The following is a 16432-nucleotide window of genomic DNA, read 5'->3' as shown; positions in this document are numbered from 1 at the left end:
TTCACAGATATTACAAGGATTTGCCACCCTACATTCAAATATATTATAAGGTTTCGTCACCCTAACATTCGCCGATATTATAAGGGTCTACCACCCTAACATTCACAGATATTATAAGGGTCAGTCATCATAACATAATCATACATAGGGATGAGCTTTTTTTCCCGAATACCAAAACTGTACCGCTACCGTACCAATACCGTACCGACCGTTCATAAGCGGTACCGGTATCAGCATTCCTTTTTGTCAATTTCGGTATCGGTAAAAAGCGGTATCGGTACTGGTACTTTGCGGTAAAAATCGGTATTGGTACCGAATTTATATAAGATAAATCTAGATAATTTTTTAGAGGATCCTATTTAAACTTTTAAGAATATCACTGATTATGTTTACCTATTTTGTGCGAATTTTAAGCGATCTATATTGCATTCGTAAGAAGTTTTATAATATCAATTCAATTTTTCTTTTTTTTTCTTGAAAACCTACTGATCAAACCATTATCTTTATTCAAAATTTCCGAACACCATCTCCACAAAGAACAATATGAAGTTAGTGGTATGAAACGATAAATTACTTAACACCATTATTTACTTGAAGTAATAGTTTTTATTTTTTAATGTGCCTTTTGATATGAAATATTGCTTTTGTGCAGACCAAGAAATAAGGTTATGATTTTGTAAGTATTTTATGAAAAAAAAAACTTTTCACTTTGTGATTTCCATTATATCACAGTAGGTTTTAATAGTTGTGTATGTTAGTGATAATAAACGATATATAATAATTTGAAGTTATTTTCAACATAGAATTAACTAAAAACCTTTTTTTTGTAGCTAAAAAAAATAGAAGCCATTTTGGACTAGTTAAATGCTAAAAAAAAAAAATACTAAAGCGGTATCTAAGCGGTAAATTACCGAGATACTGGTACCAATACCAATACTGTACCGGTACCGAACCGATGTATTCGGTTCCTATTTTTCTTCAAATGCGGTATCGGTACTTTCGATATCGGTACCGGTACAGTACCGATCTCATCCCTAATCATACATACATTTAATAAATAAAATATATATAACATTCACATACAATATACTTTGCTAATTAAAGAAAGTATGTTAACTTTGTTACTTACGAGTATGCAGCCCTCAAGACGTTTAAAAGGAAAGGGGGCTAGAAATACACCTAGATCCTGAAACGTTCTGAATTAATAGTAACTCCTTTTTTTTAATTGGACATGGCTAACTATTTAACATCTAAATGCCTTAATTTACCATATAGCAGACTTACAAAACTATCTAAGTTAATGAGTTTAATTTACCAAGTTAATGGGGTCAACTAAGCTAACCTAATAGACCATCTTTGTTAGTTAAGCCTAACAGATCTAACAAGGTTCGCAACTTCTGATTCGCAGCCCCCGGTTCGCAACTTCCGGTCACAATCACGTTCACAACTCCGGTTTGCAACTTCAAAATCTGATCTATATTTCCCCTAAGCTCATTTAAAATAAAGCTTGCGACTTTATTGAGTGTTTGATTCCAATCTAGTGGCATACTAAATTTCATGTAAACCGACTTCAGTTACCCATCCTTTTTACGAACCAAAAATTGTACTCGTTTAGCATGAACCAAACCAATTAGCTCGTTTATGATAATGTTTGAAACTTTAATATTTTTATTATAACCCAATCAAACATCCTACCGAACTTTATGGCAATCCGACATCAAATACATAACCTTTTTAGTTAAAACATACCTTAACGAGTCTAAATCCGAAATCCGGGTTTTATAGATAGTGTTTTTTATGTTGACCCTTTCACGTTTTCTGTTAATCTAGCACTAATATACATGTTGGTGAAGTCTGTTCTTGGTTCCGAGCTAAATCGAAACTTGGTGTTTTGAGAGCTTATGTGTGTGTTTCTTGAGGTGTAGGTGGAATGAATGTAAATGTGATCTAGGGTTTTAGGAGGGGTTTAAAGTGCTTTTATATGCTAAGCCCATAACCACTCCTAATTCGATGTTTTTTTTAAATTTATTTCCAAGTCCAACACTCAACTTATTATCATTTAAAATAAATAATAACACACAATTATAATAAAATTCCTTTATTTATTATTTTGATAAAAGTGGATGTTACACCCGAGCTCTCAAGGAGATTGGCCAAATGGGCAATCGAATTGGGCAAACATACATTACATTATAAGCCCGGGCCCACCATAAAGGGCTAAACGGTTGCGGATTTCACCATGGAAGTGCCGGTTGAGAGGATTGAGAGTGTAATGCAGAATAAGAACCCACAACCGCACAGGAAGAAAATCAAGTGGGCCTTATTAACAGATGGAGCCTCGAATGAAGAAGGATTTGTAGGGAGACTAAGGATGACCAGTCCTGAAAAACATAAATTCACGTATCCCATCCACCTTGACTCCAAAAGAATAAACAGTGAAGTGGACTACGTGATGGTTGGATAAAAGTTAGTTTATTTTATATATTAATTAGTTAGTTTTAGTTAAATAATCGAATGAACATTGGTACTTCAAGTATGTTTATGTGTTTTCAGGAACTTGGAAGCTATGGAGCTTAATGAGGATATTTATGGGCTTGGAACGAAGATCTAGAAGTGAGAGATTAGAAGTGCACGCATCACGAGGAAGTCAAGAAAAGAAAATAATAAAATCTGAAAAATTGCATCTTCGCGTATGGGGGAACAACTTCGCGATACGCGAAGTTGTAAGATCCAGGCCGCGACTATTTTGTCCTTCGCGATACACGAAGGAGCTTGCCTGTCATCTTCGCGATACGCGGAAATGCTCAAAGTCGGCAAAAATTAGGGCTTGCCTGATATAAACCTCTTAACCTCCCCATTCGGATTATTACGACTTCCAGAGGCTGAAGCGGTGTTTTAGGGCAACTTTCTACCATTCCAAGGCTTCCGGTTCATCTCGGATTTGCATGATCATCAAGATAAGTGATATAATCGATATGTCAATGCTTGGCTAAGTTCTCGTGTTCATTCTAGGGTAGGTTTTTATGTATTTTAACTTCTGACCAAATTCATATGCTTAATGTTTATGAGCTTGATTGAGTTATTGCTTTGGTCTTGCTTAATTCTTGATTGATTATTTTAACAATTTGTGTTTTGGATTATTAATTAATACAACATTTGTTTGTTTGTGTTCATCAACGTTTAGGGTTTAAGCTCTTGTGTCATTGACTAGTTATCATCAAATATTGTCTCTTAATTGGTTTTAACAAACACAAGTTGGTAATTAGGTAAACCGAGTTCAATTGTGTCGTCAATTCGGTTAGGGTATCGTTTGACATCACAATCCAACTACTAGGTTTAGTAATTACTGCGCGATCAAGATAAGTGAATATGGGATTAAGTTGAATGTCACATTAACCGAACCTAGAATGGATACTTTTCATTAATATTATTTACAAATCGTATGTAAGTAAGTATTTAGTTTTAATTAATCTTTTTCTAAAAATCGTTTGACATCGTCTGTCCGACTTAGTTTAATAATTAAATTAGTAGTATTAAAATTAACACTTTCCTTGAGTCCCTGAGGAGACGACCTTACTTACCCGTACTAGTTATAGGTATTTAAGTTTTTAATTAATTATTTTTTAGTAGACCGCGACAACCTACGTCACTACGACACTTTCTTGGTAGGTTTGCGCATCTCGGACAAGCTTGGTGAATGCCATGTAGAAGCACACGTGGATTCCATGCTGATAGCAGGTCAGGTTAATGGGACCTATTAAGCCAAGGATAAAATCATGGCCTTATACTTGACCTAATATTGGGAGCTTGTTGGGTTTTATATTTTAGACCGACGCATTGAATCGTTATTTGTTTATCATAAACAATAATTGCAAGTTGACAAGGAAAAAAAGGAGTAATTGAAGTTTATTTTGGGTGAACTAAACGAGTTTTATATTATTTCGTTGGTATTATCCAAAAGGCGGATGGAGTGAAGACCAAGGCACAAGACGTCTATAAATAAATAATTTATGTTATTTGTTTAGGTCGTCATGTGTGATATTGTTATGTATTGAGAGTTTCTACCCCAGGGTGAGCTCTCCCGGGATAGCGAGTATGGATGTATGTATGTATGTATTCTTCATGTGAATCGATCTATTAATGAATCATACTACTACATCTATTTATTTGTGTTTCTATTTCAATTGTTCATCCTATATTGATTGTTAATCGAATCAAACTCTCCACATCCGTTCATTAATCTTTCAAGAGTGAATACACATTGTAGATCGATCCTTGATCCTAGCTCGTTTATCACCATTTCGTATGCTTTCGCAGGAGGCTCGGATCACACAGAGCTCATTCAGTGCTTTGCCTCTTGCAAAGTGATTCACATCAGGCACCGTGAGAAAAAAAAAACCCTATGATGCCTTGAGTATATTGGCTTCAACATGTTTCAATCAACTAGCAAATGAGGCGTGCATTGAGTCCTAGCATCACCATTAGACCATTGGTCCCACAAAGAAAATTGTGTGTCATCCAAACAGGCACCGAGTCCTGGATTTCGCCTATTAAAGCTTATTTGTCCTTTGGCACTTAGCCACAGAAAAAAGCGGGAGCCCAAAAGATCCGCCTCAAAGCGCTACAATCCTATGGGGTACTGCATAGTTGATATTTCCCATTGAGGTGCCCTGCAATATCCCCTTTTCCTTATTCGCCAAATTGCCCTGGGATCCATGGCATTATGGGCAGTTTCCATAGACACTATCGGCCTTCTTCCTCGACAAGATCTACCAAAATAGAAATAAAACAGGAGAACCAACAAAGACATACATAAGCAAATACCACTGATAAGTGGGGAAGTAACAGCCTTCCTAACCAACAAATCACTCAATTTCGGCTTCTTCTTGGGCGGTTTCAAGATTGCTAGATCTAGATGTGAGAAAATCACGTCAGACGCAATCACTGTTAAAAGTCGATAACAAACTTACCTAAAACCCAATGAGACCCGACGGGTAATTACCCGATTAAAACCCGACGACTTTGAAACGGACTTTAATAATCGGGTATAGGTTTCCCGGCCCAAACCCGACCCATTGCCATCCCAATAACCACCTCAATTATAGGTCATACCTTTTTATTACAACAAATAGGCTCTTAAATTAAGTGTCCGAATTACAAATTTGAATGTATGTACTTACTAGAGTTTTACCCGACACAACGCGCCGGGCAGGTCGTAAAACTCAGACGGTGGTAAAACCCAAGCGCTGTCGGTCTCAAACGTTGAGGCGGTAAGTCAACACGAATTCGGTTGGTTTTAGTTACGTGCGTTATTATACGGTAACTAAAATCGAAAATAAAACAAAAAACTTGGACCAATGAAGTAAAGTCGGTTGGTAAAATCAAGTGTTGGTAAAACCTGATCGTTATCAATCCCAAGCGTTGACGCGGAGAGTCTACGCAAATTCGATCGATTTTTGTCACGTTCGTTACGGTACTGAAACTTCAAAAAATTGGCATTCGGTCGGTTTTAGTCATGTTCGTTACGCTACTAGAGAGCTAAAACAAAACGCATTGAATTTACGCGAATTCGTTCAGGTTTTCGTCACGTTCAATACGGTACCGGAACAAAAATAAAACAAAGAAAAATGTCTTTCGCCAAATGTCCCAATGGGATACTTTGTGGCACCAAAATTGTTATCAATATTAACACATTTATAAAAAAACACAATTAAAATAATTGAAAAAGAAAAAAAAACATAAAAGTATCTATTCAAAGAACGAAGGAGCCCCATGCAAGAAAACCAAATTTGGGTCTTGAACCTGCATTGTGTTATAGCAAGTCATCTCATCAATTAACAAACTTGGACCAAACAACCCACCAAGATATCACATTTGGTAAAAATAATTTAAATAAATACAAAACATAACTAATAAAATATTCAAAAATTCTTTTGTGACACCAAATTCCTTAATTGTAATATATATTTATATATATATATATATATAGAGAGAGAGAGAGAGAGAGAGAGAAAGGATCAAGAGAGAACTCATTCTTAAAAAAAGAACTAGAGAACTAATAAAGAAATATTTTTAATTAAATTAAAAAAATATTTTTAAATTTCCGTTTTTGCCATTATTCTTATATTTTGTTACCATTCACTCAAAAAATATAAAAAAATAAAAAAAAACTCGTTGTAGTGCACATATGCAATACATTGACTTTTTTTATTGCATATGTGCACTGGTGTGTATTTTGATATGTGCAATAATGTTAAATGACATATATGTAATTTTTTGTATTGTATTAGTGCAATAGTGTTATATTATATACAAAAATACCAAAAAACAATATAGTGCATATGTGCATTAGTGTTGTATTACGTATATGCGATTGTTTTGAGTACAACTATTAGGTGTTTGTATTTTACATATATTCAATAGTGTGTATTGTATAATGCAATTGTGTTGTATTATATGCAATAACACATTATCGTATATATGCAATACACATTAGTGCACATATGAACTACATCGAAGGTTTTTTTTAAGAAACAATATCATCTTATTAGAAGGAGGAAATAAAAAAAATTGAAAAATATTTTTTAAAAAAAAGTTAAAAATAGTTTTTATTAGTTCTCTAGTTCTCTATTTAAGAAGAGTTCTCTCTAGATCCCACCTCTCTTTATATATATATATATATATATATATATATATATACTAGATTTTATCCCCCGTATTACGGGTGTTGTTTTAAATTATTTGTTTTTAATATTTATATATGTATATTTGGATTTTAATTTTATTTATCGTAAGAAAGTTAATAATTAATATACTTGAGGTTTGATGATAAAATGGTTTCATAAATAAATGATATGTTATAATTTGGTTTAAAAGCTATCTGGGTTTGGTGATACCCATTACCCGTTTATTTTCTTTATTATAAAATTGTTTCTTAATTATAAATAATATCTTTTTTTAAATAAAATAGGATATTAATTTTTAGTATATCCCTATTTTATAGGATTTTCATATAAAATATTTTATGAAATTAATTTTTAATATAATGAGATGTTATAACCCGTTTAAGAGTTATCTGGGGTTGGTGAGACCTTTAGCCATGAATTCGGGTTAAATGCGTGAGAAACCTTCATTTACAAATAAAGCAATCTGATGGCATGAGAGAATGGTTGTTTTACATTTTTTGCTTTTTAATATTTATTTTTTGGATTTTAATTTTCTTTGTTGTAAGAAAATTAATAATATACTTAGGGTTTAATGATGAAAGGGTTTCATAAATAAATGATATGTTATAACCCGTTTAAAAGCTATCTGGATTTGGTGACCCATGACCCGCTTATGTTTTTTACTATAAAATTGTTTATTAATAATATATTTTTCTTTTGAATTGGATATTAAATTTTAGTATATCCTTGTTTTATAGGATTTTCATATCAAATAATTAGCAAGATTAATTTTTAATTTAATAAGATGTTATAACCTGTTTAAGAGCTATCTGGTTTTGGTAAGACCCATACCCCATAAATTTGGGTTAAATCAATAAGAGGCCTCCATTTAAAAATCAAGTAATCTAGTGGCTTCCGTAAAAGGGGGGACGACCATATCGCGACACCTAGGATTTTAGGGGTTTTGTTTATATATTATATATACATACACACACTAGATTTTTTACATTATTCGTTTTCAATATTTATATATGTATATTTGGATTTTAATTTTATTTATTGAAAGAAAGTTAATAATTAATATACTTGAGGTTTGATGATGAAATGGTTTCACAAATAAATGATATGTTATAATCCGGTTTAAAAGTCATCTGGGTTTGGTGATACCCATTACCCATTTATTTTCTTTATTATAAAATTGTTTCTTAATTATAAATAACATCTTTTTTTTAAATAAGATAAGATATTAATTTTAAGTATATCCCGTTTTATAGGATTTTCATATAAAATATTTGATGAGATTAATTTTTATTATAATGAGATGTTATAACCCGTTTAAGAACTGTATAGGTTTGGTGAGATCTTTACTGTCACACCCTGCCATGGGGGCCTGGTCGTTTTATGGACAAATTGGTACCAAATGTAAACAACGGAATATTATTGATAAAAATAAGTTACAACGTTTGCACTATGTATTTAAGACAAGGTGTAACTACAAAACTATCTCATCTCTGACACTGCTGCAATCCCGTGCTCGGTTCTACTAATCTTCTTGGCATCTAATCTTCACTATTCATGTTCGACATACGCTTCTATCTTTAGTCATACTCATTACAATGCTTAATCCAAATTGTTATCCTCAACGTACCTGAATACATGCTAAAAAGTGTCAACTAAAAAGTTGGTGAGTTCGTGAGTTTAGCTCACATACACATAAAAGAGTTAATTTATAAAAGCGCGCAAGTTGGCGTGTATGTAAGTATAAAGCATGGTGCACATCAATCAAGTCCACAATCAATCCTGCATTCAATCATAAGCCTCCCCTCGACTTACAACCGAAAGGCACCTGTCCCCGATTATTACTCTGCCAAGCAATAATCCAAATGTTAGGTCATATGCCGCAACGGTCCGCAGACCTCAGTGTGGTTTACCCGACATAGGGTCACTGTGCATGGGGGTCTCCCAAATAGTACTACCCATACGAGCCATAGGCTCACTCCCTGAGTTAATGATTGCGTAATTTAAAGTGGGACAAAAAAAATGGCAGAAACAGTTCTTGATAAACATCACACCATAAGTAAATCACAGCATGTATTCAGCCCAAAAAGTTTAAGTAAAAGGGGCAGCACGAAACTCACCTTGGTCCGTACGCAATATGTGTAAATGAAAGACAATCTATGAGCTTGCAACTACGCTAGGAACCACCAAGTACGCCTATTATATATATATATATATATATATATATATCAACAATAAGTTATTGGACAACAATGTAAACTTCGTTATGGCTGTCGTGTACTAGTTAATTCTAACTATCGGCCAATGTGTTTGGTTCCTGGTGAATAAAGTTCCCCTTTATGGAAAGTTTACACTTAAATAATTTTACAATATTGGTGTTGTTGTATAAGTATTATAGTTCAACTCTTGAGAGTTTTAGTTACCTCGATTTACTTGTCGGGTTTCGATAAAGTTTCCATTTTTGGAAAGTTCGGGCTTTCGGTTAGGTTTCGGGCCACCGTATGAACATAGAAGTTATATACATTTCATTGATATCAAAAGTTTAATGATTCTTATTTAAACAGCCATGCCTAGTGTGTGCAAAAGTTGACAATATCGGTTAGCCGGTGTTGTCGGTTTTTAACGCTATGTCTTGAATGAATAGTTTAAATAAACGAATGCTCTTGTAACTAAAACTTCTAATTTTTTAGAAAAAATATATTACACAAAAATATGCTATTTCAGAAAGTTTGGTGTTGCACAGGTTTAGTACCCGCACTTTCGTTTAACGTTTGTTTCGGCAAAAATCGGGTAAAAGACTTAGTTAATTTTGATAAAATAAGTAAACACTCAAATTATGGTTTTATAAGCTTATACTTACTGTGAGAAATTAAAAAAAAAACTTCATAATTTTGCATTTTTCAAGATGCTTGTCCGATTTATGTCGTTTTACCGTAATTCACGTTTTAAACGGCAGTTTTTGACAAAAAGGGTATTGTATGTATTGAAAATGGTTTATATCATTACAATAAAGTATTTTACACCTAACTTCTGGAAAAATACCCAAATTATATTTTTGAAGCATTTTATTCTTTAGAAGCTGGCCCGTTCGTCGGTTTTAACGAAATAACACTTTTAAGCTCGTAAACGGGCCCTTTTTCTAACTCCGCTTATTCTTTAATATTTTATAACCTATATTTGTCATTTTAGATCATAAGTTTTAGATTTAAAAATATATTTTTATATTTTAAGTTTTTGAGAAACAACCGGCTTTTCTTTTGTTCCAAAAATGCCCTTAGCCACATTTATCACTTAAAATCCAGCTTTCATCACGAAATAGTTTTGGACCTGTTATAATACATGGTAATGACTTATTAAAACTTTTATATTGATAATAGGGTGTAAGGAACCCAAACCGTGGTTTCGGTTCGGTTCGGTTTTGGGCCCGTTATCACATTTATTCTATATTTTTAACAAAACTCAATTTTGGTTATCTAACATTTTAGGACCTGTTATAATAAATTAAAATAGGTTGTTTTGGCATTTCATGGGTTTTGAAAGATTATTCACAGCTGCAGTTTCGCTAACGGGCCATGTTTTGGCTCTTTCGGGTCTTAGTTCGGTTTTTAAAGCGAAGATTCATGCAAAATGGTTCCAGGTCAGATTATATATAATTAATATAATGTATTTTAAGTATATTTCTGGGAAAACATGTATTTTATCATTTTAAAACAATTAGACTTATCTATGCTTGTTCATTGCCGGTTTTAAGCGAAACACGCGTCTAGGCTCGTAAGCGGGTTTCTTTTTCTAACCAAATTAGTCCAAAATATTTATAAATTGCTTTTAGTAAATAAATCATATATATTTCTGTTTGAAATAGTATTCGTGTGTAAACACAATTTAAGAATATAACTCGTCCAAGGTTTGTTCCAAAAATACCCTTTTAGCTATATAATCAACAAAACTCAGTTTTGATCATCAAATCAGTTATTCCCAGCTATAATATATAAAATATGATGTAATGTCATATCTTGGTTCATAAAACGACAACGGTTTCGGTTAATGTTGCGGTTTAAGGTTTTTGGCCCGTTAAGGACATAATTCGGTTTTAAATGCGATAATTCATGTAAAGTGGTTACGGGTCAGATTATATATCATCAAAATATTATTTTTATGGCTGCAAAAAGATATCATACTATTACTTGGGTTGCACGGCTTATTTCTTATCAAAAGGGTCACCAAAATGTCGGTTCGGGTGGTTTTTCTTACTCGGTTGGATATTAACTTTTGGGGCTGGTGTTTACCAGGTTTGAGGTCTTAAATATGCATGTTTAACTTATGGAACTTTTGTTAAATGTACAGATGTTAATAAGGTCACTTATCGGGTTCGTTTGCAAGCTAGTTTACCCTTAAACGAGTTACCGGATGGCCCATAAGTTTGGGCATGGTTTTGGGGCTGCACAATTGTAATTTTTAAAGCTTCAAAACCAGTTATAATCTCCAGGTGTTCTGGTTAGTTTAACAAGTTAAATGAATTAGTTTATATCCCGTTTGTTTGGTTTGTTTTCGGTTATGGTTCTATACTTACAAAAATTCAGCTTTTGTTTGGTTAAAGGTTGAGGTTGGGGAATATTAATGACTAGTCCATGATTTTGATTCATCGTGTATAGAGCTGGTCATTCACCGGACAACACATGGGTTCCAAAACACTTAGGATTAGACGAGAAAGATGATAAAACCAAACTCACATATGCTTCTGGTTACTGGACAGTTTTTGAAGGTTCGGTTGCTCCAGTCCCGAGTGCAATCGGATAGCAAGAGAGGAGGAATTTAGGTCTGGGAATTTGTATAATAACCTTAGAATCAATAGAATGATTGTAAGGAACAGATTATGGATTGAACAGATTGATTATAACAATACATGATTACCCGAATACTTGTGTTCTTGTAAACAAAACCCGCACTCTTGAGAGGATGAAGCTAGGAATTAATTCAACAGATGATGATGATGATGATGAGATTTGTCTATGATTTGCAGCAGGTGATTTCGTGTAAGGTTGTAAAAGATTCGATTTGCAGGTTTCTTGGTTGAAAGAGAGAGCAGAGACCAATGGACTTAGGGCCAATTTTCTTCTTGTTCATGGGCTGGTTCGGTTCTTCAAGAGGGCATAGAGCAATTTTGCAGGCGATTATAAGATTGATATTTTAAAGGATTAGAAGGTTTCTTGATTGAAGATGAATGCATGAAATTTTATTGGGTGAATTGGCTGCAAGTTCTGAAGGGAGCAGAGAAGAGAGCGTATGCAGGAAGGGGTGTACTGGATTGGCTAGTTAGGATTTTGATAAAATTTAAGAATCTTGTTTTAATTGTATAAATTTAAAAACACCTTTTTTATAAAATAAAGAACCTGGACTTTGTATATAAAACATCGGTTTTTGATTGTTAATTATCATGATAAGATGCTCAGATAGTTCAGATTCAGGCGGATCCGTTAACCGTTGGTTCGGTTGGATCGGTTTAGAGATAAACAGTAAACGGTCCGATAATCATATGATTTTAAGATATAGGGTAAGATTTAAATATTTATTATATATCTCGACTTATTATTGGGTTCAGGTTAATATCTGGAATATCGGGCCATGCCCGTTTATTGTTTCGATGTTAGATGTTAACCAGTTTTTGTTTCATTTGGGTTCCGTAACCAGTTGATGATATAAGAAACCATTTGATTTTTGGGTTAAATATTTCGGACACCCACCTGACATGACTTAAATGATTATGGAATACTTCGTAAACTTTTTGGAGTTATCGCGTTCCGGTTTGTTTGGGTTAAACGAGTCGCAGTCCCGTTTGATTAATTTGGGTCGAGCCCATGTTATAAATTATGGTATTGTTACTAAACTTATCCATATCTCTACTGAAATCTGCCCAATCACTACGCCGTCCCATTAGTTGTCATCTCAACGGTTCGAGCCAAGCACATTAATATATAATTCACTTCAACTATTCAACCAACATCACACTCGGTATCTAACGGTGAGTTTTCTAAAAAAAAATAGCCTTATTTTTGGGGTTGTTACATTTACCCGTGAATTCGAATCAAATACGTGAGAAGCCTTCATTTACAAATAAAACTATCTGATGGATTGAGAGAATGGCTTTTTACATTTTTTTATTTTTTAATATTTACTATTTGGATTTTAATTTATTTTATTATAAGAAAGTTAATAATATACTTAGGGTTTGATGATGAGAGGGTTTCATAAAAAAAGTGATATGTTATAACCCGTTTAAAAGCTCTTAGGATATGATGACCCATGACCCGCTTATGTTTTTTACTATAAAATTGTTTATTAATTATAGATAATATCTTTTTTTTTAAATTGGATATTAAATTTTAATATATCCCTATTTTATAGGATTTCCTATCAAATAATTGGTAAGATTAATTTTTAATTTAATGAGATGTTATAACCCGTTTAAGAGCTATCTGGTTTTGGTAGAACCCATACCCATGAATTTGGGTTAAATCAATGAGAGGCCTATATTTAAAAATCAAGCAATCTGGTGGCTTCCATAAAAGGGAAGAGCGACCACATCGCGACATGTAGGATTTTAGGGTTTTCATTTATATATATTATAGATACTAGTTTTAGATCCCGTGTAACACACGAGATAATCCAAATAATAAAGTTATAAATAAAGCATATAAGTACATACTGTATATAAAAAATGATTACATATATACTTATATCTATATTATTTGTACAAAAGTTGATTTTATTTATATCAGAAAATGATTTTTTTAAAAATAAACTTAATAAATAATATTAGTAATTACACAGGTGCAAAAAATACCTGAGAACGGTCCATCTATTAGAAATTTGATTCTCGGTATCATATATACATATAATTGAGAGAATTTTGATTATGAACCAATTTCAAAAAAGACTTTGCATACAATAATAGCTCTAAGCTACACCATGAAAATGATCTTTATAATTTTGAGGGAGCTTCTCGACTTTGCCATAATGACAACACATGAAAATAACACGTTATCTGTTCAATTTTGTGAATGTTTTGTTTCACTTGAGCATAATTTTGTATAACATGTTTCACACACTACATTTTAATCACCATTAAAGGAAAAGTCAATGCTGACGCAAATGTTTCAAATTTGATAAAAGTTAGTAGCATTGATAGGTCTGGAGGTAGCATGTCGCAAATGTTCGCCGTCTTTTCTTAAATTTTAATAGTTGTGGGAAAAATAGTCAATTAGCCAAATCCCGAATCTTTTTATTATTTCAAAAAATGTCATTAAAAACAAATTCGAAACTTAAATCACGTTTAAAAATTCTAACTTTCATTTTTTTGACATTTTCAAGTCAAAACTTTGAACCCGTAACAAATTTGATGATAAATCTACTTGCATTCTCGACTTTTAAAAATACTCATACGACCCATTTTTGACCTGCAACAAATTTTGAGTTAAATGTAATTAACTTGTTCCACACAATCCATTTACCAACTTTTGACCTGTAACAATCAAATTTAAGTCCCACAAAAAACCTGAACAATCATTGATAAAAAAGTCTGAGAAACTGATTATGATAAACTTTATTATATATGAAAGTGAATGGTATATATTATTACATTTTAACATATATAGTTTAGTAAAATTAACTAAAAAATAAATAGATAGATTTAAAGCATACATTTATAAATTATAAGAATATTTATTTTTATAAAAATGTATATTATATATAATAAAATAGAGTTAAAGGAATGTAAATAATTTAATAATGTTATATATATATATATATATATATATATATATATATATATAGGCTAAGTATAAAATGAAAACCCACTTGAGTTGTGAAAACTCTAGAAACTCATTCTCAACCACATGTTTTTAATTAATGTTTAAATCTTTTGGTCCACAATTAAAGTTAATAAAAATGTAAATATTAATATAACTTTTTCTCTCTCCTGAAAACATATATAAAAATTAGTAAAAAAAATGTTAAAAAATAGCAAAATATTTTTTTTTGATGTTTTGTATTAAATGTTACAACATATATTACATGTAACAAAATAAAAAAAAAACGATGTTACATAGGGTTTTCGCGGTTTTTCACAGCTCAAGTGGGTTTTCATTTTAACCTTACCCTATATATATATATATATATAATATAAATGAAGTGTAAAAGAAAAGTGAATAATTATTGATTTATGACATAATTATTAGTTTGGAGGGAAAAAATTATGAGGCTTAACCACAAACTGATATGTGTCCACAGTTATTTTACTTTATTAGAATACTAGTTTTAGAGCCCGTGTCACACACGAGATAATTCAAATTATAAAATTATAAGTAAAACAAATAATTACATAGCGCATATGAAAAAATATATATTACATCTATACTTGTATCTATACAATGTGTACATAAATTGATTTTATTTATATCACAAAATTATTTTTTTAAATGAACTTAATAAAAAAATGCTCGTGCAAAAACGTACCCTAGAATATTTATTTCTATTGAAAAATTTATTCTCGGTGCCATATATGTATAATTGAAAGACTTTTGGTTATGAACCAATTTCGGAAATAAAGCTTATCATACGATAGTAGTTCTAACCACTCAGTCTAAATATAAAAGGAGCGTTACCTTTATTGTATATTTATCAATTTACCACTCGTTAAAGGAAAGTTGAACATTAAATTATAACAATGGATGTTCTTCAAGAGCTATGTTTTTCTGAACTACACCATGAAAACGATTTTGATAAGTTTCAGAGGGCTTCTCGACTTTGTCATAATGACAATATAAAAAATAACATGTTAACCCATCCAATTTTGTGAATATTTTGTTTCATTTGAGCATAGTTTTCCATGACATGCTTCCCATACAACAGTCTGGTCACAATTGAAGAAAAAATTAATATTAACATAAATATTTTAAAATTAATAAAAGTTAGAAGCATTAATAGGCATGGGGATGGTATATCGAAAGTGTTCGCAGTCTTTTCTTATATTTTAATAGTTGAGGGAAAAATAGTCAGTTTGTCAAATTCCGAACATTTTGATTATTTTAAAAAATTCCCTTAAAAATAAATTTGAAACCCGAATCATATTTAAAATTCTATCTTTCATACTTTTGACATTTCAAAGTCAACACTTTGAACCTATAACAAATTTGATGATAAATCTATTTTGCATTCTCAAACTTTCAAAAATACTCAAAATTTTCATTTTTGACCCGTAACAAATTTTGACTTAAATGTAGTTAACTTGTATCAAATAATCTATTTACCAACTTTTGACCCATAATATCAAATTTAATTTCCATAAAAAACCCGAAACAATTTTCATTTAAGAAACATGATTTGTTGTTGATTTTTTGAAATTCATCAAGTATCTTGAAATATGTAGTAAAATAATATGTTAATATTTATATTTATAAAAATATATAAAAATATATCTTGAAATATGTAGTAAATATAGTTTAAAAGAAAAGTGAATAATTATTGATTTATTACATATATTAGGGTAAATTAGTTTTGGAGGGAAAAAATTGTAAGAATTAACCAAAACATGACAAGTGTCCACATTTATTTTACTTTATTAGAATAGGTAGATAGGTATATATATATATATATATATATATAGGGTAAGGATCCTAAGAGAACTATTGGCAAATTGAGAACTTTGAGAACCATTTTGGACCACTAAAAAAACCTTCTAAAAAAATATTTAA

Source organism: Bidens hawaiensis, unplaced genomic scaffold, assembly GCF_021521415.1.
Source record: "Bidens hawaiensis isolate Kalapana, Puna unplaced genomic scaffold, B.hawaiensis_p1.1 tig00023403_1, whole genome shotgun sequence".
In the NCBI taxonomy this organism is placed as follows: Eukaryota; Viridiplantae; Streptophyta; class Magnoliopsida; order Asterales; family Asteraceae; genus Bidens; species Bidens hawaiensis.
Note: the sequence above shows the minus strand (reverse complement) of the source record.